The sequence below is a fragment of the Herpailurus yagouaroundi genome, unplaced genomic scaffold (assembly GCF_014898765.1).
Source record: "Herpailurus yagouaroundi ecotype Mexico unplaced genomic scaffold, PumYag 100, whole genome shotgun sequence".
Classification (NCBI taxonomy): Eukaryota; Metazoa; Chordata; class Mammalia; order Carnivora; family Felidae; genus Herpailurus; species Herpailurus yagouaroundi.
Genome location: NW_024412391.1, coordinates 30101514 through 30123756, shown reverse-complemented (window position 1 = coordinate 30123756; position 22243 = coordinate 30101514). Strand labels below are relative to the sequence as shown.

Genomic DNA, 22243 nt, shown 5'->3' with positions numbered 1-22243 from the left:
CAAGAGTACTGCGTGTTTTTTCTCTGTCACAAATGCATTGGAAATACCAAGCAGTATTTATGTCATTTTGGAAATTTATTACTCATTTTGACTATTATGGTACCATGTATTTACATGTTTAAGGTTTACATGACCTTCATAGTTCTGATTTAAGTAAGTGACAATTATTTTAATAAAGCTGTTCTAACAAGCCTGACAGGTTTTTTTTTTTTTTTAATTTTAATGTTTATTTCTGAGAGAGAGAAAGAGAGACAGACAGTGGAAGAGGGGAAGAGAGACAGGGAGACACAGAATCCGAAGCAGGCTCCAGGGTCTGAGCTGTCAGCGCAGAGCCTGATGTGGGGCTCAAACTCAGGAACCATGAGATCATGACCTGAGCCAAAGTCTGATGCTTAATCAACTGAGCCACCCAGGTGCTCCAAGCTTGAAAGTTTTTTATCAAAGTTATATGTCCTATGAAAAGTGAGAGAAGTCTACTTTAATAGACTTTTCTACTTTTGCTAACTTTAAGTATAATCAAAACTATTTACTTCCAGTAATTTTTCATAAAAAGTGGAGAAAAATTAAAATGTATTCAAAACTCTTTACGTTTTAGAATATAAGAATTATATAAGAAATATATATTTATAAGAAATTCAGAGGGAAATTGAGATATGATTCACATAGGTATGTCCCTTTTTCCACCTGCCTCTTAAGTAATTATTTTCACATGCAAATTCACTATTATAGTTCCTATCACCCTGTGCTTACTTTTGCTTACGCAGCATCACATTTAACTTATAATCTCTCTATGGTTTCAAAATATCATTCATTCAAAGGCATGTTTACTGCCTACTTAACCTGTCCTTAAGCAGTCAGCAGGAGAATAGCTTTTATCTCTGTGTCTCCAGTAGATAGTAAATCTGGTACTTAATAAGCGTTCAGTATCTGCAATGGTTGAAGAGCAAAAAGGCCTTTTATGCAACTTGAAATTTCAACCGTTGCTGTTCAACAGCTGGAAAGTTTCAGTCGTACAGCTAAGTAAGTTCTAGAGCTCTACTGTATGACATTATGCCTATAGCTAACAATACTGTATTGTACTCTTGAACATTTATTGAGGCTAGATCTCATGTTAAGTGTTCTGACTACAATAAAAAAATGATACAAATGAAATTTAACTTTAAAGTATTTGTACATATTTGTGTAAATACAGTAATGCATTTTTACATAATTCTACTCAGCTTTTGCAGAATCCTAAAAGTAACCATCCTGTCTTTGCCTTTTCCTTCAGTGACTGCCTGTTCACCTTCTTTTTTTTGTTAAGTTTATTTATTTATTTATTTTGAGAGAGAGAGAGGGAGAGAGTGTGCATGAGTGGAGGAGGGGCAGCGAGAGAGGGAGAGAGAGAATCCCAAGCAGGCTCCGCACTGCCAGCGTAGAGCGTGATGTGGGGCTCCAACACATGAAGCTGTGAGATCATGACTTGAGCCGAAACCAAGAGTTGGATGCTTATCTGACTGAGCCACCCAGGCGTCCCTGCCTGTTCACCTTCTACCTTACCAATATTATTTGTTTGTTCATTGATTTAATTTTGACTTTTACATTCTCTGACTGAACCTGCCTATACAATATAGATATTTTCAATTAAAAGCTAGAAACAAATTTATAAATGTAAAAGGTAGCTAACAAAATTGTCCTATCCCTGAATAAATGGGTTTTGAACTGTACTCACAATGTTGACAAACTTCACTATCATTGTGGCTTCAGTTATTTTCAAGGTCAACTTTTATCTCAGTTCAATTTCTATGAATATATCTCCTTAATGGTTTGATAGGGTTGTGGTGGAGCCTGAAGCATCATGAGCTCCTCCTTCTTAGATCTGGATGCTATTAATTGTGGGGTGCGTCAGCCAAACAAGAATAAATCTTGCATAGGCCCTATTCTGTAGAGGTGATGCTTACATGATTCACCCAATGTGGCTGAATGATACTGAGTATAAGTTTTTATTGGTAATTGAAGTACCTCTTTTCCGCAATTCCGAAGGATCGCCTCTTACCTTCTACTTTATAAAGATGACAGAGGGATGATTTGAGAACTAAACTCATAGAACTAAATCTCACGAAGATAAGCTATAATTAGTGCTTATGTGCACATATTTATATAAGCTTCAAAGCTTTGCATCACAGACAGTCACCACTGCAGTATGGCTCCAGTGTTAGCTCTTAAAACTACAAATCCTATTTTATTATGGTGTAGGTTAAATCACTATTTTTCAAACTTTTGAAACAATATTCTATACTCACATAAATTCTGAAATGTATATTCTCAATTCATTTTATTTTGACTCCCAAAATAAAGTTAATATTGTGCCATATTAAATCAAGGCAGTGGAACAGAACACTCCTTTGTTTCTGTCTTACCTCTTTTGAAAAATCCCTGAATTAAATTTAGCACCAGGATTAGAAGGGCAAATATCTCTGTCCTGGTTCAGATCCATTGTCTATTGTATCTAAAATTTAATTTTTCTTTTTAAAAAAAAATTTTTTTTTAAAGTTTTATTTATTTTTGAGACAGGGAGAGACAGAGCATGAACAGGGGAGGGTCAGAGAGAGGGAGACACAGAATCTGAAACAGGCTCCAGGCTCTGAGCTGTCAGCACAGAGCCCGACGTGGGGCTCGAACTCACGGACCGCGAGATCATGACCTGAGCCGAAGTCGGCCGCTTAACCGACTGAGCCACCCAGGCGCCCCTAAAATTTAATTTTTCAATTTCCATGCCTATCCAGTTCCATGTTAATGAGTCAGTAAATTAATATATTCATTTAACAAATATTTGACTGCATACTATGTGCCAGTCAGTAGTTTAGGTTTATTGGACTCCAAGTGAATTGAAGAGACCAGCATCCCTGCCCTTGCAGAGTTCACACTGTTTTAACCAGAGCTGGGATACTAATTATAGCAAATGCTATGTATCTCTGTATGCAGTTTCACAGCATTTAACCTTTGTAGAGCCAACTTCTAAAAAATCTAAGCTATTTCCTTTCTTGATATTTGTAACATCTGTACAAATGATAATGACATGATGTTCCTCTTGTGTAAATGCCTGATGCAAAAAGAATGCCTGCCACAAAATACCTTCTGAGCACTTGGTAAATTTTGTTAGGAGTAGAATAACTGCTTGTCTAGAATATGGAATGTTTGTCGAGAATATGGACTGTGTGCCTTCTGAAGAATAACTTCCCCCATTCCTCAGAATCCAATGGTTGTTTCTTTTATCCTGCTCGTGTACACCCCCATTACCCAAAAATTTGAAATGAAATTACACGTTTGTTGTTTTTCTGGGGTTTTGTTGTTTAATTATTTTCTGTTCACCGAAATGTGGGTTATACTACCAGCATTTGTAACCAATGTACAGTTACTGACTTACTCTTCTCTGGCTATGGTTAACTAGTTTGTTTCTAGATAACAAAATAACTCTTAGTTTTCATTGTTCTCCAAGAAGACCTATGCTATATAATATGAAAACAGTACTGAAAATGTTACTGTACCTTTTACTTTTGAACATCAATTAGACGTTATCACCTAGATAACCACTGTATTTTAGTTTCTTCATATTTTTAGTATATTCTTCCAAATTGTGAAATTCACTAGACTAACGCTTTTATATTATGGCATTTTGCAGTAGAGTTCAAAAGACATTTGTTTTACATGCGAGCTTTGTACCGTGTAATTTTTTTTCTTTTTTCCTTTGTTTAAAAAACAATGAAATGATAGTATTTCTTTTAGGACATATTTTCATTTTTGTTAATTAAAAGACTGGAGGGTAGAAAATATTAAACAGTTCCAAGTGACACATTAGAACGCTAAATATCTTTCTTGAGTACCAGGAAGTTCTTAGAAAAAATAAATACAACAAAACTAACCCACCTAGTAATTGTTCTCTTCAGCAAATATAGTTCTGAAAGAAACCAGGTCAAACCCACTGAGAATGTCGGAGTGATGCTCTCCTCTCCTACCACAATAAACCTTAAATAAATTCATAATGTACCTTAAAAGGATGGAAGAAATTAGGAAAGGGAATGGTTGTAAATGTGAACCTCACAGAGACCCTTTTATCCAGGAAGTCTTCTTTGACTGAAATTAGGTGCTGCCCATGTGCGTATTTACTATGCTGGTCAGTACGCTGTAATAACTATTCATTACATATTCTTCGTTATACTGTACACTCCACGGAAGTAGGGTTGTGGCTTTATCCCCGAGCCTGGACAGTGCCTAGCATTTAGTAAGCAATCAGTAAACGTGTATGAATGTGTGCATGTAAAAGAATTCTAATTGGCCTCTTTAGCTTTCTGGTTTTGCCTTTTCCTTTACTGTCTTAAGTTTTTTGTTGTTGTTGTTTTGTTTGTTTCAGTGATCATTATAAGAACTGTGATCAGTAATCTATGACATATTTTACTTTGATAATGTCCTTGAGCTTATGTTACTAAAATAATATATGCTTTTAAAAATAATATAAATAATTTTAAATAATAATATATAATGCATATTTAAATAAAATTTATAAAAATGAAACTGTATGTTGTGGCGATAACCTCTTTGTTTATTTTTAAAATTACCTTCTTTTCTTTTGTATTTAATTTTGACTTTTATCAAAGAAATATGTGCGTACAGTTAAAAAAAATCAAGTGAAGCGAAAATAGCATTCTTCTGTCTTGTATCTTCCTACCACCCAGTCCAGCTATACAGAGGTTACATATTTCTGGTATTTATATCCACAGTTTTTATACATCCACAACTGTAAATGATATGCTTGTTGCTATTTCTTGATTTATCAGTTTTTAAAATTAATTTTGAGTAATTAAAATGGAGAAACTTGTGGGAGAGAAAAGCATGCAAATAAAAAAGTGAATAAAATCTCGGGCGCCTGGATGGTTTAGTTGGTTAGGCCTTCAACTTGGGCTCAGGTAGTGATCTCATAGTTTGTGAGTTCGTGTTTCCCTCTCTCTCTGCTCCTCCTCCACTTGTGCTCTGTTTCTGTCTCTCAAAAATAAATAAACATTAAAAAAATTTTTTTAAAGTGAATATAATCTAAGCTAACATATGCTACAGTTGATGTCTGCATAGGGTGTTTGGGGTCCATAAAGAGCAGGTAAACATTTTAGGTCTCCCACATTGCTTTTAAGATTTACTGTATTGTTGATGCTAACATTATCAGTAAACAAGAGAATGCTCATCTTTCTGTGTTCTTGCCAACACAATATAGAATCCAGCATTCAAATATGTGCTATTCTGATGGCACGAAATGGTATCTCATCAGGTTGTTGATTTGTATCTTCCTAATAACCAGTGATTTTGAACATTTTAAACTATACTTGACAGTTGTTCTGGCTTACCCCTCTGAGAAACTGCCCTGTTGAGGGTTTTGCTCATTTTTTTATTGGTTTTCTCTGAGTATATATATTTTAATATTAATTCCTTATTGGTTTTAGGTCTTCTCTCAGTTTATTTATAAAATTTATCTGTGGTATCCGTCATTGAAAAATTCTCATTTGGTTTGGCCAAATCCATCAGTTTTATGCCTTATTATTTTAGGTCTTGTTTCAGAATTGTTTTTTAATTCTAAGTGTCAAAAAGAATCACCAAATTTTTCTATTAGCTTTGAAAGGATAACTTTCACATTTAAAGCTCTTTAATCTCATTGGGATCCAAAATTGTGTATGGTATAAAATAAGGAGATAAGTTTATTTTTGCCATATTCTGAGACTGTTTTTCTTTCTCTACACAGTGAGACAACAACCAACGTTTTCTTTTACTTTGTGATAGTACCCTTATTATATAAAGCTCCCATTGACACGTGGGTTTATATCCGAACTCCATTTTCCAGTGTCTGTACCTGGCTTTGGTAGTAAGCCTGATATTTGGTAGAGCAGATCCCTTCTCTTTGTCCTTTATTTTATTTTTTTTAAATTTTTTAAAAATTTATTTTTGAGAGACAGAGACAGAGCATGAGCAGGGGAGGGGCAGAGAGAGAGGGAGACACAGAATCCGAAGCAGGCTCCAGGCCCTGAGCTGTTAGCACAGAGCCTGACGTGGGGCTCCAACCCATGAGCCGCCAAGATCATGACCTGAGCCGAAGTGGGATGCTTAACTGACTGAGCCAGGCACCCCTCTTTGTCCTTTATTTTTGATGTTAACTTTGGTATTAATAGGCATCTAAAGTATATACTTTTAAAATGCTTTTGTTGATTTTCTTTAAAAATCTAGACTTTATAGATTGATTTAGGAAAAATTGATATCCATGAATGTGAGGAGAAAGTAAGGCAATATGGAATTAGGAAATAATTTAGATTGCTATGTATTAATAAAAAATCTGCTTCTTTTGGTGGCATATAGCAGGCAAAAAAGAATTATAGGAGAAAATTAACACAAAGAAAGTCAAGAGTGGAACCTGCTCATGTGCAAAATTTTATCATTAAGAGAAAAATGAACAACAGAAGCAATAGAGAAAGACTGCTAGAATGTGAAGAAAGGGCATTTGAATTACCCTAATTTTTGTGACTTTGAGTTACCTTGATAACTAAAATAATGGTTTCAAACTAATGCTTTGCAGAATACTTAAGACTTTGTGGAATACCCCAGAGGTACCTAGGGAAAGAACAGAGGTGGTAGTGAATACTGGGAGTCTGGTTCAACCAGAATGCCTCATTGTTATCTGTATATTTGGTTGACCCCTCACTAAGATTTCATTGGAAAAAAGGATTTGTAGCCAAAAGTGGGAACAATTTAAATAAAATTAGGGAAATGTCTAAATGCTCAACAAAGAAAAGAGGGCATGTGGTGTCATCCCTCCCTTTCGGTGCCTAAGGGAGGCATGGCTAATTGAACACAGGACTCCCTGCTAGACTCAGATTTAATCTCCATACAGATTTCCATGTGGTCACTACCAATCAGTCAGAGTTGGTGTGTGAATCAAAACCCGTTTATTACCTATACACTACTAACTTCTGTAATTTTGTTGGAAGATTTGAGCTAAATCTTTCAGATTAAAGAAGGGAGAGACTAGAAAAGAGAGTAGTTAAATAGCAAATGGGTCTAGGATACACACGTTCTAATAAGAGTTAAGGGAATAGCCCTTACTTTGCAATTATAAGGAGAAAATGCTTACTATCAACTTGTTGATTGTGGAAAGGCCTACAAAGCTCATTAAGTATGTGTTGAAGAGGCAGTTGAAATCAGTCATGTTTTCAGGTGGGAATCTTGAGACATAAAATAACTATGTTCTATAAATTATAGGTTAAAAATTTTTTTTAATGTTTATTTGAGAGAGAGAGAGAGACAGAGAAGGAGCAGGGGAGGGGCAGAGAGGGAGGGAGACACAGAATCCGAAGGAGGCTCCAGGCTCTGAGCTCTCAGCACAGAGCCCAACATGGAGCTCGAACCCACGCACCACGAGATCATGACCTGAGCTGAAGTCTGATGCTCAACCAACTGAGCCACCCAGGCTCCCCTAAATTATAAAATTTAATCACCAAAAGTTTAAACCTGCCAAATCAATGTAAGAATGGGAAATAAAATCTGCATCTCTTAGAAATGGATCTCATGCTGTCTCAGTGGTCCTTGCTTTGTACCAAACAATGGATTTTAAACTTCTCTAAATTAATATGTAGAAAAGCATTTCCATGAATGTTTGAAGAGTTCCAAAGCAATTAATGCATTAACAATTAATTTTATTTGAGGTTGAGTATGTTTTATGTTCTATGAAGTCATTGAACTGAATGTGACATAAATTTAATTTTTGAAGCAGTGACAGTTATTTGTCTCTATTAACAGGGCTATTCTAATGTGATGCTGGGATTGAGTTTACCTAGGACTCCATATCAAGGTTGACTCAAAAGTCAAGATCTGGAAGAAATAAGTAAGTGGCCTTTTGATAATGATTCTCTTTGGTTCATTGTGCTTATGTCTGCTTTTCTAGTGTGTATTTTATTCTTTAATTTTTTGGTTAGGTATCTTTGCCCAAATGTTAAGAAAAGTTATCAGTGAACCACAGAGACTTTCCACGTAGAACTATAGGAATATTCACCCTCTTGCCTTTCCCATTTCACTCCTTGCTGTGCTTTTCCTTCCTATTAAACTTGGTTTCACTTTTTTTTTTAATTATCATGGATCCATATAGAACATGAATTTGGTTTTGAAATACTGAAAGGAAAAGATTAGTCAAGAAAAGCATCTGGATTATTTTGTTATCATTATGTGGTCTTTTATGCTGATATTTTCAGATTATTTTATTAAGATTGAGTTGATACTGAGGGTTTTGGAAGATCTAGGAATGCCAAAAAATAAATAGAATAACATGCTAGTAATGATTTTTTTTGAAACTTTGATTTCTCCTATAAACTTTTTGAGATCCAGCAAGTCAGCTGTTTAGAAAGCATTCATTTCCTTTTTAGTGTTATACTTCTTTAAATCTGATGGGAGTTTTCCTTGATATTTACAGTATCAATTTAGAGAACTTTAAATCCGTTGCTTGGTACAAAGCAAGGACCACAGACATGGCATGGGGTGCATTTCCAAAAGGTGTAGATTTATTTCCCACTCTTGCTCAATATAGAATGCTTCTGCAACATTATTTTTTCAGTGTCACCACTGAACTGTGATATCAATCAATTAAGATTTGGCCACCTATTGGTATGAAAATATAATTATAAAAAGAAAATTAAAAGAAATTTTAGGTGAGGAGTTCATATTATTTCTCTTAGACTCTACCCCCAAGTGGAAGGGAATGAACCATGGTGCCTGGTTTCTCCTGAATTCTTTTTTATTTCTTTCCCACCCCACTCCAGAATTCTTTATCAAGGGATTGCACTGAACGTGTATGTAGGACAAGCCTCAGCATCCTCACTGTTCTGCCTATATTGTTCTACCCCTTTCCAAAACTTTCTCCAGATGAAGGCTCCATATCTTCCCTAAGACGTATTTTTTCAGTGTGGTTGGATTTTACAGTCAAATATTTTTCAGGCAATTTACCTACTATTTTGCCTGTGGACCTCTTATTTTGTACTAACTTTATTATTTTGCCAGATATACAAGCAAAATGATTCCACACTTATTTATCATTTAAGATTTTAAAACACTTTGGCAACTTTTTACTTCCTTTTACTCTTTCACTAAACTCATTAATTTTACTCTTGCATTGCTTATGACCTAAGGATCACATTATTATCCTTTGTTCATTAGTAAGTGGAGGAACTAAAACACAAAGAATTTAAATGATTTGGAAAAAGTAATATAACTTGCTGTGATTTTGCAGCTAATAATAAACAATTAAGTATTACTAGAACTGTATCTGCTAAGGCCCAACTTTTAATTTTTTTTCTGGGTTATTTAATTTATGCTTACTGTAGATAATGGTGGTGTTGATATAATATTTAAATTCTCAGTTTTTGGGTAAGAGGACATTTGTGTTAATAATAGTAGGTGGATTTAAGATTTATAAGTGGGAGTTACCTGCAATGAATATCATGGAACCATGAAAGAAATGATTTTTAAAAAATAGAGTCTTTTTCCCAGAAAGGAAACATATTTGTGTTTGAAGTTCTCAAAAACTGCTTCTAGAACTTGCTAATTAGACTTTTCCTAATCATTTGCTTATAATAGTTCTTATATTTTTAAATGAAGACCAAACACATATTGGTGGAAATAATGCATATGCAAAAGGCAATGGTTCATCTTAATGAAAAAATGCATTACGAAACAGTGTTTTTCCTTGGGAATATGTAGAATTTATGGACCCAGAGCTGGAGGTATCATGATAGAAAAGAGTCAATGACAGAGAGGCAAGGGTTTGGGAATCAGGTAGATACGGCTTGGATCCCTGCAGCCGTTTGCTAGCGTTTTTAATCAACCTTGGTTAGTTTCCTTAAATCTTTGCATATCAGTTTTCACACCATAAAACCGGGGACAGATATAACTGTTTGTTGGATTATTGTAAAAATTTAGCACTTAATACATAGCTATTTTCAAGACATATGCATTTTTTTTTCTTCAATTTCCACTGCTGTGTTCCCTCCCCTCCCCAAATCACTAAAGTGAATACTTAGTTGAATCTTCCCATTTTTGAGCAATTTGTTTTAGCATTATCCCCATTTTGTCTCTCTGAGAGGTTAAATAACTTGCCCTAGCCTATACTTCTGAAGTGGGAACTACAATGTAGTTTCATGCAATTTGCACCTAAAACTGTGCTTGTGCACCTTAAACTGAGTAGTTGGGTGAGTATGTATGTGTGTGTTTTACTCCATCACAGTGACGATTATTTTCAGTTTCCATTGTAAGAGTATTAAATCCAATTAAAATATAAGATTTAGTTATTTCAGTGTATTAGAAATAAACTTTATTCTCAAACTTAGAGAAATTGCTGTGTTTCATAAATACTTGTGAAAAAGTAAGCGTCATACATGACAAAATATTTGCTCAAATTTTCAAGTCATTGAAAAGAAAATGGACTCTACAGGAAGCTGATTTGGCTGAGGAGGGTCTGGGTCGGTGATTCATGTTCATGGCTCTCTGACAGCCCTTAACAAAAAGTAGCAGGAACAAAACTGCAGAGAGGAAGCTATAGAGTGAGTGTAGCTGTTGAGAATGCAAGCTTGCAAATCAAATTGCTTAGGTCTGAATCACGGGTCCAGGGCAAACTTACTGTATGTGAAACGTTGGAAAAATCATTTAAACTCTCTAATCCTTGATTTCTGAATCGAGAAAATAGAGGTAATAGTACCTCACTTCACAGAGTAGATTTGAGGACTACATTTGTGAATTCATACAAAGGGCATAGTAAGCATTAAAAAAATTAGTTATTTTGTTCCCTGTTAGTTTCACAAGTTGACTGTAGTTTCAGGCTATTTAGCAAATATGCTCCATAACTTTGGGTAAGGAGATGGTAAAAATGAGTTAATTCTGTAAATGTGCTCTCTCTGTTTCAGTCAGCATGTATATTAATTTTCTATTGTTATGTAACATATTAAATGTTTAAAAGCTTAAAACACATACTTTTGTTAAATCACAGTTACCACAGATGGGGAGTCTAGGCATAGCTTCACTCAGGGTCTTATAAGGCTGCAATCAAAATACTGGCCAGGCTGCATTTTCATCTGGAGTTTATGGCTCTCTTCCAAACTCACTGGTTTTGGCTGAATTTAGTTCATCAGGGTTGTAGGACTGAGATCCTCAAGAGGCCATCCATGGTTCCCATGCATGTGACCCTCTTCATATACAGTCCACATTATAGTAGTTTGCTTTTTGAAAGCCAGTAGGAGAGTCTTTACTATACGAGAGCAAGATAAAGCCATATATACATATATGTATGTAAATATAGAGTATGTGTATATGTATTAATATAATCATTGAAGTGCCATCTCATAACCTTTGCCATATTCTGTTGGTTAGAAGCAAGTCAGAGTCCTGCTCACATGCAAGTGGATAGAATTACAGAGTATGAACTTGGAGGCCACCCTAGGATCTGTCTGCCAAGGCATGTTAAACTTATTATCTTAAAATTCAAATAACCCATTACTTTAGGTTTTTTTAAATGTTTATTTATTTTTGAGAGAGAGACAGAGTGTGAGTGGGGGAGGAGCAGAGAGAGAGGGAGAGACAGAATCCAAAGACAGAATCCAGACTCTGAGCTGTCACCACGGAGCCCGATGTAGGGCTTGAACTCACGAACTGCAAGATCATGACCTGAGCCAAAGTCAGACGCTTAACTGAATGCGCCACCCAGGTGCCCTAATTTTAGATTTTTACAATTATGTACTATTTAATAAAAAGGAATATTGTCACTATTGTAAACCTTAGCTCTCAGTTATGCTTACAGTGTGACTCCCAACAGGTCATTCCTCCCTGTTAAATGAGATTTATTATTATTTCATGCCGGGTAACGTCAGGCTAAATGCAGCTTACCCTGGTATTTAATACTCTCCAGAATCTGACAAAACCTGAATACTAACCTTTTCTTCCCATTACACCAATATGCATACCTTGAATCCCATGCCTTACACTTGTCCACATTTCTGTCACATCCTATTGTTTCTTTCCTTTTCTCCATCTCTTTAAAGCACATTGACATCTCTATCTCTTCCATTATACTTTTCCTGTTTCTTTCCTCCTGTTCAACCAGCCTAGGACTTTTCCTGTATAGTATCATATCTGTGTTACCCGCAGCCTTGCCTATAATAGTATATTAAGAAATATTCACTAAATATATATACCTTCTTCATTTAAAACCGTGGTCAGTGTGATAGCCTTTTCAGTTTGAAAATTATATTTGAAAAGATATTCTTCATAAATTATCCACTTTTAATTGACTCAGTAATCTGAAATGTATCTCAAACAACCTTTAAATTCCCTTTAAGAATCCATTGCAGCATAAACATTTGGAATTGATTGCACAGAGGAGAACGTGAGTGATTGGGGTCCAGGAGGTGGGCTGTGGGAGGCAGCCTTAAAGATCTTCCTTAATGATTCTGTCTCCTGGTTATCACGCACTGTTATTTTTCCTTCCATGTTCACCAGAGTTGGCCCATGTGGCTGATAGAATATGGCACAATGATGGTATATTGTTTTTCAGATTAGGTTACACAAGACCTTAAGACATCTGGTTGGGGTGTTCTTTTTCTATTGCTTCTCTTTCTGTCTTTTTCTCCCCTTCTCCCTCTTTCTTCTTTTCCCAGTCTCTCTCCTTTTTTCCCTCTCTCTTTCCTTCTGTGTCTCATGACTTGCTCTGGGGAAGGCAAACTGCTGTGGAGAGGTCCATGTGATGAAGAACTAAGCCCTCTGGTCAACAGACAGGGAGGAATTTCCTGACAAACCATGGGACTAAACCACCCAGCTGAAATACTCCTGGATTCCTGATGCTCAGAAACTGTGTGAGATAATAAAGGTTTCTTTCATACTAGGGGGTAATTTGTTATATAGCAATAGATAATTTATGCATTATATATATTACCCCTAAAATTATTTCCACAGATTTCATCACTGACCTTGGCTTTCTGGGGAATAAATACAAAAGGATTCCTAGTATACTGAATATATGGTCTCTAAAGTAAATGTAATTCGATAAGCCCATATATTTGTAAGATAGCCAAGTGAGAAGAAAATGTGAAATGTTTAGATTTCACCTATAATGCTGATTTTATAATATGCAGAGGTCTCTTTTAATTTCTTTTTTACCCATTGATCACATCAGTGTTGGAGAATCATGCTTACTAGGGGCTGGGTAGGTCTGGGTACTGGTCTGGTACTGGTTCTTTTATATAAGAGCTGTTTGGGATAGTTAAAAACACTCTTACTTTTATAGAATCTGAGCTTGAAGAATCTATTCTACTAACCTATCATACTAGTTTCTGTTGTTCTTCTTTAGGGTTCTTATAGAAATATAAAAGACAGGGTTATATGGCAGCATCTAGATATATGTACACATATTTGGGGTGTTATGTTTTGAAATGTAGAATCACTAGAAAAACAATATATTTGGTCTCCAGAAAAGTGAGTTGAGAAGTATGTTTCTGCAAGTAATAGGTCAACTTTTTTTTTTTTTATAAACTCATATTAAACTCATCATTCTAATTTCACTCTTATTGATTATAATGTGATCACAGGACCTGGGCAAAAATACAGCCTTATATTTTAAAAAGGTAGAAACTTATTCCTATAAAAAAAAGAGTTTACATTTATAACTTTAAGTTTGTGGTTTAGAGTGATCCACTAGTAAAAATTTCTGATACCATTGTACAAAATAGCAAAATATGGATTTTAACTGGACTGCTTTTCAATTCAACTGAACATTAAGTACATTTTTAATGGTCTTATTTGCTGGGAAGAACACCATTACAATAATCTGCTTTTTACAGCCCATATCAAATATGAACCAGCATCACTTACTATGAAGTTTGTGCTCTGGGAGACATTTCCACAGCATCTATCAGTATTGCCCCACATTTCTTGGAATTAGTCTTTAATGATATCATTTTCCAAAATGAGTTGTTGCTCAAACTCACTGATTGTTTTGTGGTTAAAATCTAATCCAGCAGCTATATTTAAAATGTCATACAAATTTGTAAGGAAAGGTCCTTCTGGAAACTACTATTATATTAGGAATTGTATGAAAATGTAGGTGAAATGCTGTGCAGCTTGAATTTTTTTTTGTTCCCCCCCCCCCCATTTAATATCTGAGGGCTGAATAAAAAAAACCTATTTTTAACTGTTGGCAATTCCAGTTTTTACTATTGTCTTCTGGAGAACAGAGGACTATTACTGTAGGTGTCATGTAAAATAAAGTTAGAGTCTGAGGCCTTCTTTTAGCTGTCAGCCTTATTAAGGAGCTCTTCATGTGTTGAACCCAGCACCTGGCATTGTATAAGTGATGCATGTGAGAGCCTGGGGAGAGCTTTCTTTCTCTTCACTGTGGCTTTATTAGGTCTTGCTCACATTTTCACTGTTGCTCTGCCTTATCCAACTTTCTAGCTGCAACTCACAGCACAGTAGGCCTAATATAGACTGACGCCTTTGCCTGAAGGCTGATTGAAACTTGTGTCTCAGAGTTGCTAATGCTCACTGAACCATTTTATTGAAGATAAAGTAAATAAAATAGATTGCCATATGAGAATTCTCTGAAATCAAATGGAATAATTTGGCAGGTTTAAGCCCATGAAGAAGGCAAAGCGGTGAAACAGATGCGAATACTTTTTATGTTCAGTAGATCAAGGGATAAATATTCTTGCTCTGTTGGGCCTATATATTCATTTTTGTCTCCACAATTAAATGTTAACCATAATTCTCAATTGCCATATTATTTTTGGTCTTAAAAATGGGTCCTCTGTAAGAGAGTAATGTGAGTAAAAACTTTTGAGACTATAATATTGTGATGATTTTTTTCTTTGTCTTTCTCTGCTTAAGCGCATGGATCAGTAGCCTCAGAGAATTTAATAAACAACACAAATGAATGGATTTGCCAAAGTGCACTCTAGAATCTTAAGGTTGGAAAAAAATAGTAAATCTTACCTTACTAAAAATGCTAGTAATCTTGAGTGTCTCATTCATTAATTAAGAGTATGTGTTCACATGAGAGTAACCTTTTTTGGAAATAGTCCTTTGAAGTTTATTTGTTTTTTTGCTTTTTTTTTGTTTTTGTTTTTTTGACTGCAACTATGAGGTTTATATAAAGAATTTTAAGACATATATTTTGTTTAAAATATATATTTTGAAATAATTTGGGAGGAAAAAAGAAGTTAAAGTGACCTTAGCATCTTGAATTCTATGACATTGTAATGACAATAGCATATGGTACCATATAATATATATTGACATATTTAATTTGTGAATAACAAGGATCTGAGCACTTGCGTGAAGATATGTGAAAAGTCTGATGCAGAGCAATGAAGATCTCTTATTTGATTGCCTGGGTCAGATTAAAAGTAAATATTTATAGAAGAAAGATCAATAAAATGGTTTTGTTGGAAAAGTTTTTGAGTTTGCTAATTAAATACAGCATTTCTCTTCAACCTTATAAAAATCTGTCACATAAATACTTTCTTCTGTAATTTCTCTTGTGTTTTTAACAACTTCAAAATAGTTTTAGTTTATACCCTTCTTAAGTGTACAGTTGATTTTAAAAATGTTTCTCATTTGTTTCTTAGTTAATGATTCATGCTTACTTTTCAGTTAGACCCATTACATTTTTTCTTGTCTCTAGGTATCCAATAGCTCATCAGATCTCACAACTGTAAACTATTTATGTTATAATGATTTCAACTGCCATCAATTAAATGCAAAGCACACATTATATTGTTACATAAATAAGGAGCCATCTTAAAGAAATATTCGACACTCCTTTATACCCTTATAAATAATGTTATCTATCGAGAACTGCTAGTTCTTAACTATAAATTTGACTGTTTTTCCTCTTAGGGTTCAGTCACTCTCAGGGTGCAGGGTGTCTCAGACAGCATGCAGGGCTGAGCAACAATAAACATGCTTCATGTCTTATTGTGAGTGAACTGAAAGTTGTGCTCACATTTCAGTTTTTTTTCATATAGTAAAGCTGAAAGTATAATTAGTTATTCAATAGTGATTAAGTACTTTTATGTTCCTATTAGTGTTCTAGTGCCCTTTATTTATATTTACCTTCCTTGTTATATTCTGTGCATACTCCTCTCTGGTTAATCAGAAACGTGGAAGTACATTCCTCTAGCCAGAACTACATCTCCTTTAGTCTCGACTCTTACCATGTATCTCCTTTGAGATTTTGGTTTTCAGTGTGAATTTACCTTCAGAAAATCATGTGTTAAGAAAAGTTTTCTTGAAATAAGAACATTATCTTGAGACCCTGAGAAGCCTTAGTCCCTTTAACAATATACTCTAGACATTAAGCAACATGCCAAACTGCAAATAAGAGGAACTTACAGTAGAGGAGGTGCATATGATGAGTCAACTCCTGAGCTCACCTTTGATTTCTTTATATGCTACCTTCTCTCTGGTCAACCTTTTGTCCCTGCTTTGCCTTTGCACTTAATTCTACTTTTCAAAATGCCTGGTTGTCTCTTTGCATTACTAGTTTTGGGAAAATGTGTTTGCTTTTGGCATTAATGTCTGATCCCTCGGACAGCTCCCTGGGTTCCATGTGATGATGATGATGATGACAATGACGACAATGAGGATGACATTACTACTGCCACTACTACTACTTGCCATTTATTTAGTACCAAGTACCCTCCTAAGTGATTCACTAGCACTAACTCACTTAGTACAACCTATGAATTACTTGTTACTTATGAGGTAGAGATCACTATTGTCCCCAATTTATAGATGGAATGGGGCCCAGAAAAGTTAAATATTTTGCTCATTGTTCCACAGTCCCTGTATGGTATGACTAAGATTTGAACTAAGGCAGGCTACGTCCAAAGCCTCCAATGCTCTCTTGCCAATACTGTTGAACAGTCCTTCTTACGTGGTTTTACTTGTGGCCCAAATTAACAATGAATTGATTTATGAATAAATCACCTTTCTTCTTTCAAAACATAGACTAAGCTATGAAAATATTAGTTAAGTAGGAATTCATAAAATCTAGTTGAGGAATTGGTGAGAATGATTTGGAATTAGTGTTTTAGTCCATTGAAAGGGATTGCTTCATAGTTACTTTAAAATTGTATTAGGCTGACCATGCATTCTGAAACCTTATTTTTATTTTCACTACAGATTTAATAATGTTCTTATATAATTATAACAAAGATACTTAATTAAGTCAGAGCTTAATTAAAACTTAAGTCCAAAATCTTAAAAATATACACCTTATAGCCAGATGACCATTTTATGTATCATCCAGGACACTTTTGAGAATAAAAAGGATTCTATTATTATTTATCCTAGAAAACAGGTAATACATTGGGATTATCTTGGGTGAAGACGTGTGGTCACTCTGGTTGAAGCAGACACTTCTAGTAGTTGTTCCAACATCTTTTCTTATCTGCTGCCAGAGCCCTGATGTTATTGAGATATGCTTCATTATTCCACAGAGCATGTACTTCATGGGAAACTGACCCTGTTCCCAGCTCCAACACATAGCTACTAACTAGTTTAAGCCAGTTATGATAACTCCATTCCCATGTCAGAAATATTCAGTTATTAAAATAATAAATATTAAACAATGTTAAATAACTTCATTAATAAATAAATACATTTGGTATTTAATTATTTTATTATATTCAGAGCTCTTCTTACCTTCTGATCAAATGAGGTGGTAACTTTCTTTTTTATTTAAACTTTTAAAATTTAGATTTCTTAGTTACCTAAAGCTATAAATATTCTAATATACCCATTTTAATCGTTATTTGAGGAGCTGTTCCCTAATCAGACTTTCACTTTACAGGGATCTCTATTTGCATAATACAGGATCAGCTTAGGGAAGTAGACTGAGGAGCTCCAGGGGAGGGCAGAGATGGGAGTTTACCTCCCAAGAGTTCAGAAAGGTTATTAAAAGAATAGAAAAGTGGCTTCTGTATCTTTTGTTTGCTGAAAATAATTTAAGAAAGTCAAAGGATTACACAATAGCCATTTACACTATGTAAATGGCACAGAAATACTTCTAGAAGTTTTGTGGAAGTTTTCTTACAGGAAGGCTTATTCCAATTTTTCTAGCACCTGTGCCTGCACCCCCTTCCCCCACATATGCACACACAGATAAAACTGCACTTTGCGTGGGATTTTGAAGGGAATGGAAAAGAGATTTAAGCCACCATTTTTTTCTCATCTGAAGGTAGCTGCTGCTCTGATTTGATTTCTTGTTGCCCTGTTACAACTTAGGTGATTAGATATATGGATTCTTCTGTTTCCTAATGTCACAGGTAAGGAATCAACCTTACTAACCATTGCAAAGGAAACTGGTTAAATAAATTATATCATTCCTAAATAGTGGAATAACAAAGAATATTTAGGTAAGTAATGTAAGTTATAGAACACTGTTTCAGAAATATATGTCTTAGGAGGGCTTCTGCAAGATGGTGGCCTGGGAAGATCTTGAACTCCCCTCCTCCCATGGACACTCCACATCTATAGTTACACATGGATTATTTACTTCTGAGAAGGATCTGAAAACAATGTGAGCTACTTCTTCACAACAAAGGATAAAAATACTATCTCTAGACAGACAGCAGAGGTAGATACATAGTCTTGCCCCCACCTGCCCTGGCACAGTGGCACACAGTAGGGATGGATCTCACCAGTCTGATGCTTCCCCCCACAGGGGTGAGGAGTTGGGGCTCAGCCACACCAACCCCTGGGATCAGAAGAGGAGCATGAGCCCCCAGAATGTCAAGCTTAAAAACCAATAGGGCTGATGTCCAAGGGACCCAAAGTCATATAGGAAATTGAGAGTCCCCTTTTAAAGGGCTTGTGTGTAGTCTCACTTGCCCTGAGACTCAGAAAAAAAAATTTTTTTTTTTTTGAAAAATGCTAGGCTGTATGTCAAGGAGATTTGTTTGCTTATCTAAAAGCATCTGGGGTGCCTGGCTGGCTCAGTCAGTGGAGCATGTGACTCTTGATTTCATGGTTGTGGGTTCAAGCCCCACGTTGGGTATAGAGATTAATGAATCTTTAAAATCATCATTAAAATCATCTGCTGGATGAGCATGAGAAAATTGAAACTCTCTTCAGAGATGGAGGTGCTGGTGGATGTCAGTGTTACACTCTCCACAAAACTTGCTACCCTAGTTAGGTGAGCTTGAACATGGCACCATACTGCTACCTTGCTGAAGCCAGAGAGTGCAGTCAGTTGCAGCATTCTCCCACTCCCTGGCTGGGGCTGGTGAGTGCTACTAGTCATGGCATTCTCCTGCTCCCAGCCTAAAGCTGTGCACAGACAAGGCACTTTCCTGATGCATTCCTGAAACCATGGCTGAATGCAGTCAAGAGGTTTCTTTGCTGCCTTTATGAAGCTGGTGAGTCTGCTTTGACCCCTGTACCCTCTAGCTACTTAGCTAAAGCCAGAAGGTGTGTACAACACACACAGGAGATACCCCTTGATCACCTGTCCCAGGTGACTGTGAGAAAGGTAGTCATTGGAAAGACATTTCTTGGTAGGCCACCTCCTTCAGAGCACTGCACAGATAGCACACTGAAAGACAACCCTAGTCTTACTGTGCAAAAGGGCTATTTAGCCTGGAGCTTTAGCCCGAGGGAAGGTTTCCTTCCCACACATCTGGAGTCTAAGAAGACACATCCAAGGAACATAAGCAGGGAGACACCATCCTTGTGCACCTCGCTACAACTCGACAAGCTCCCAGAAAAAAGCTTATATGCTCATCTAGAGCTCTGACTTTCGTAACTCTTGGCCTAGGGGATGCTGCTCTGTATACCTTCCCCTGGTATGGAGGCCAAAAGGGATTAAGATTGTGGTCCCACAGGACTGTATATAATTTCCATACTTTAAAAGCTTCTGCCTGAGGGACTGGATTCCAGTAGGCCTGAACTAGGTGCTAAATGAGATTCTTCCCTTTGGAATACTGACAGGTCTTGGCACACCTTCAGCAATGGGAACATATCCAGAATCAGTCAGGTAGTTTAGACAATCCCAAAGTTTCAGGAGATAACCAAGAGCTAGGGAAAGGTTGAACAGAAGAAGATTTATCATCAACATAGGGCCACCCCTTTAAGACTAAGAGAGGTAGCTTCTTCACCTAATACACAGAAAGACACACAGAGAGTCAAGCAAAGTGAAGATGTGAAAAAATAGGTTACAAAGGAAAGAAAGAGATGAAACCTCAGAAAAATTCCTTAATGTATGGAAATGAGTAATCTCCCTGATAAAAAATTCAAAGGAATTGTGATAAAGATTATCACTGAACTGAACTCAAGAGAAGAATGGATAAACACAGAGACAAGTTCAACCATGAGACACAAAATATAAGAAAATACCAAATAGGAGTCACAGAGCTGAAAAATACAATAATTGAAGTAAAAAATACATTAGAGGGATTCAACAGCAAACTGGGTGAAGCAGAAGAATGCATTAGCAAACTGGATGACAAAGCAATGGAACTTACCCAGATAGAGCAGCAAAACAAAACAAAACAAAAAAAAAAAAGAAGAATTTTAAAATATAAATATAACTTAAGGAGCCTGTAGGACATCATCAAGCAGAATAACATTTGCAATATCGAGTTCCCAGAAGGAGAACAGAGAGAGAAACAGGTAGAAAACTTACTTGAAGAAATAGTGGCTGAAAACTTCCCTACAGAGGAAATAAATATCCAGGCTCAGGAAGCCCAGAAAGTTCCAAATAAGATGAACCCAAAGATCCATACCAAGACACTTATAATTAAGATGTCAAGTTCAAAGACAGAGAATCTTAAAAGCAGCAAAAGAAAAACAAATTGTCACATACAGAGGAAACCCTGTAAGGCTATCAGCTGATTTCTTAGAAACTTGGAGACCAGAAGGAAGTGGTGTAATATATTCAAAGGACTGAAAGGAAAAACCTTCCAAACAAGGACACCTTATCTTGGCAAGATTATCATTCAGATTTGAAGGAGGGATAAAGAGAACGCTTAGAGCCAAAGGAGTTCATCACTACTAAATAAGCCTTACAAGCAGTATTAAAGGGACTTTTAAGCTAAAAAGAAATGGCACAAGTAATACCAAGAAAATATAATGAAAGTAAAAATCTCACTGGAAAAGGAAGGAAATAATAAAGATCGGAGTAGAAATAAATGAAAGACTAAAAAAGATAATATAAAAGATCAGTGAAAGTAAGAGCTGGTTCTTTGAAAAGATAAAATTAATGAACTTTTAGCTGGAATCTCCAGTAAAAGACAGAAGGCTCAAATAAATAAAATTAGGAATGAAGGAGAAGAAGGGACAACTGATATCACAGAAATACTAGGGATCATAAGAGATTACTAAAACAATTACATGCCAACAAATTGAACAACCCAGAAGAAATGAATAAATTCCTAGAAGCTTAACCTCTTCCAGGACTGAATCATGAAGAAATAGAAGACTGAACAGACTAGCAAGGAAATGGAATCAGTAATCAAAAACTTCCCAACAAACAAAAATCCAGGAGCACATGGCTTCACTATTGAATTCTACCAAATATTTAAAGATTTACCTATCTTTCTCAACTCTTGCAAAAAATTAAAAAGGAGGGAATGCTTCTGAACTCATTTTAAGAAGCCAACATTACCCTGATAACAAAACCAAATAAGCACACCACAGAAAGAAAATTATAAATATCCCTAATGAACATAAATGCAAAAATCTTTATAAAATATTAGCAGACTTAAATAAATGAACATTACAGGGATCATACACAGTGATACAGTGGAATTTATTCGAGGGAATGCAGGAATCATTCAACATCCACAAATCAACGTGATATGCAACATAAACAAGATGAAGGATAAAGATCATATGATCATATCAATAGATGCCAAGAAAGTGTTTGACAAAATTCAACATCTATTTATAATAAAAGCTCTTAATGAAGTGGTGATAGAGGGAATGTACCACAACATAAGGCCATATATGGCAAACCCAAAGCTAATATCATAGTTAATAGTGAAAGGCTGATAGTTTTTTTTTCCCCTAAAATCAGCAACAAGACAAGGATGCCACTCTCCCCACTATGTTATTTAACATAATATTGGAAGCCCTAACCATGGTAATTCACAGGAAAAATAAATATAAGGGCATGCAAATTGGAAAGGAAAAAGTAAAA

The 22243-nt window shown here is 35.7% G+C and overlaps 1 protein-coding gene across 5 annotated transcripts in view; it reads left to right on the top strand.

The window, feature by feature from the left end:
- FOXP2 (forkhead box P2) overlaps window positions 1-22243 on the top strand; it is a 569876-nt gene that overhangs the window by 155375 nt on the left and 392258 nt on the right. For all 5 annotated transcript variants that reach the window (XM_040472193.1, XM_040472192.1, XM_040472191.1 and 2 more), the window contains exon 3: window positions 7810-7894. The gene's annotated coding sequence lies outside the window, so the exon portion shown is untranslated. The remainder of the gene's footprint in view (window positions 1-7809; window positions 7895-22243) is intronic.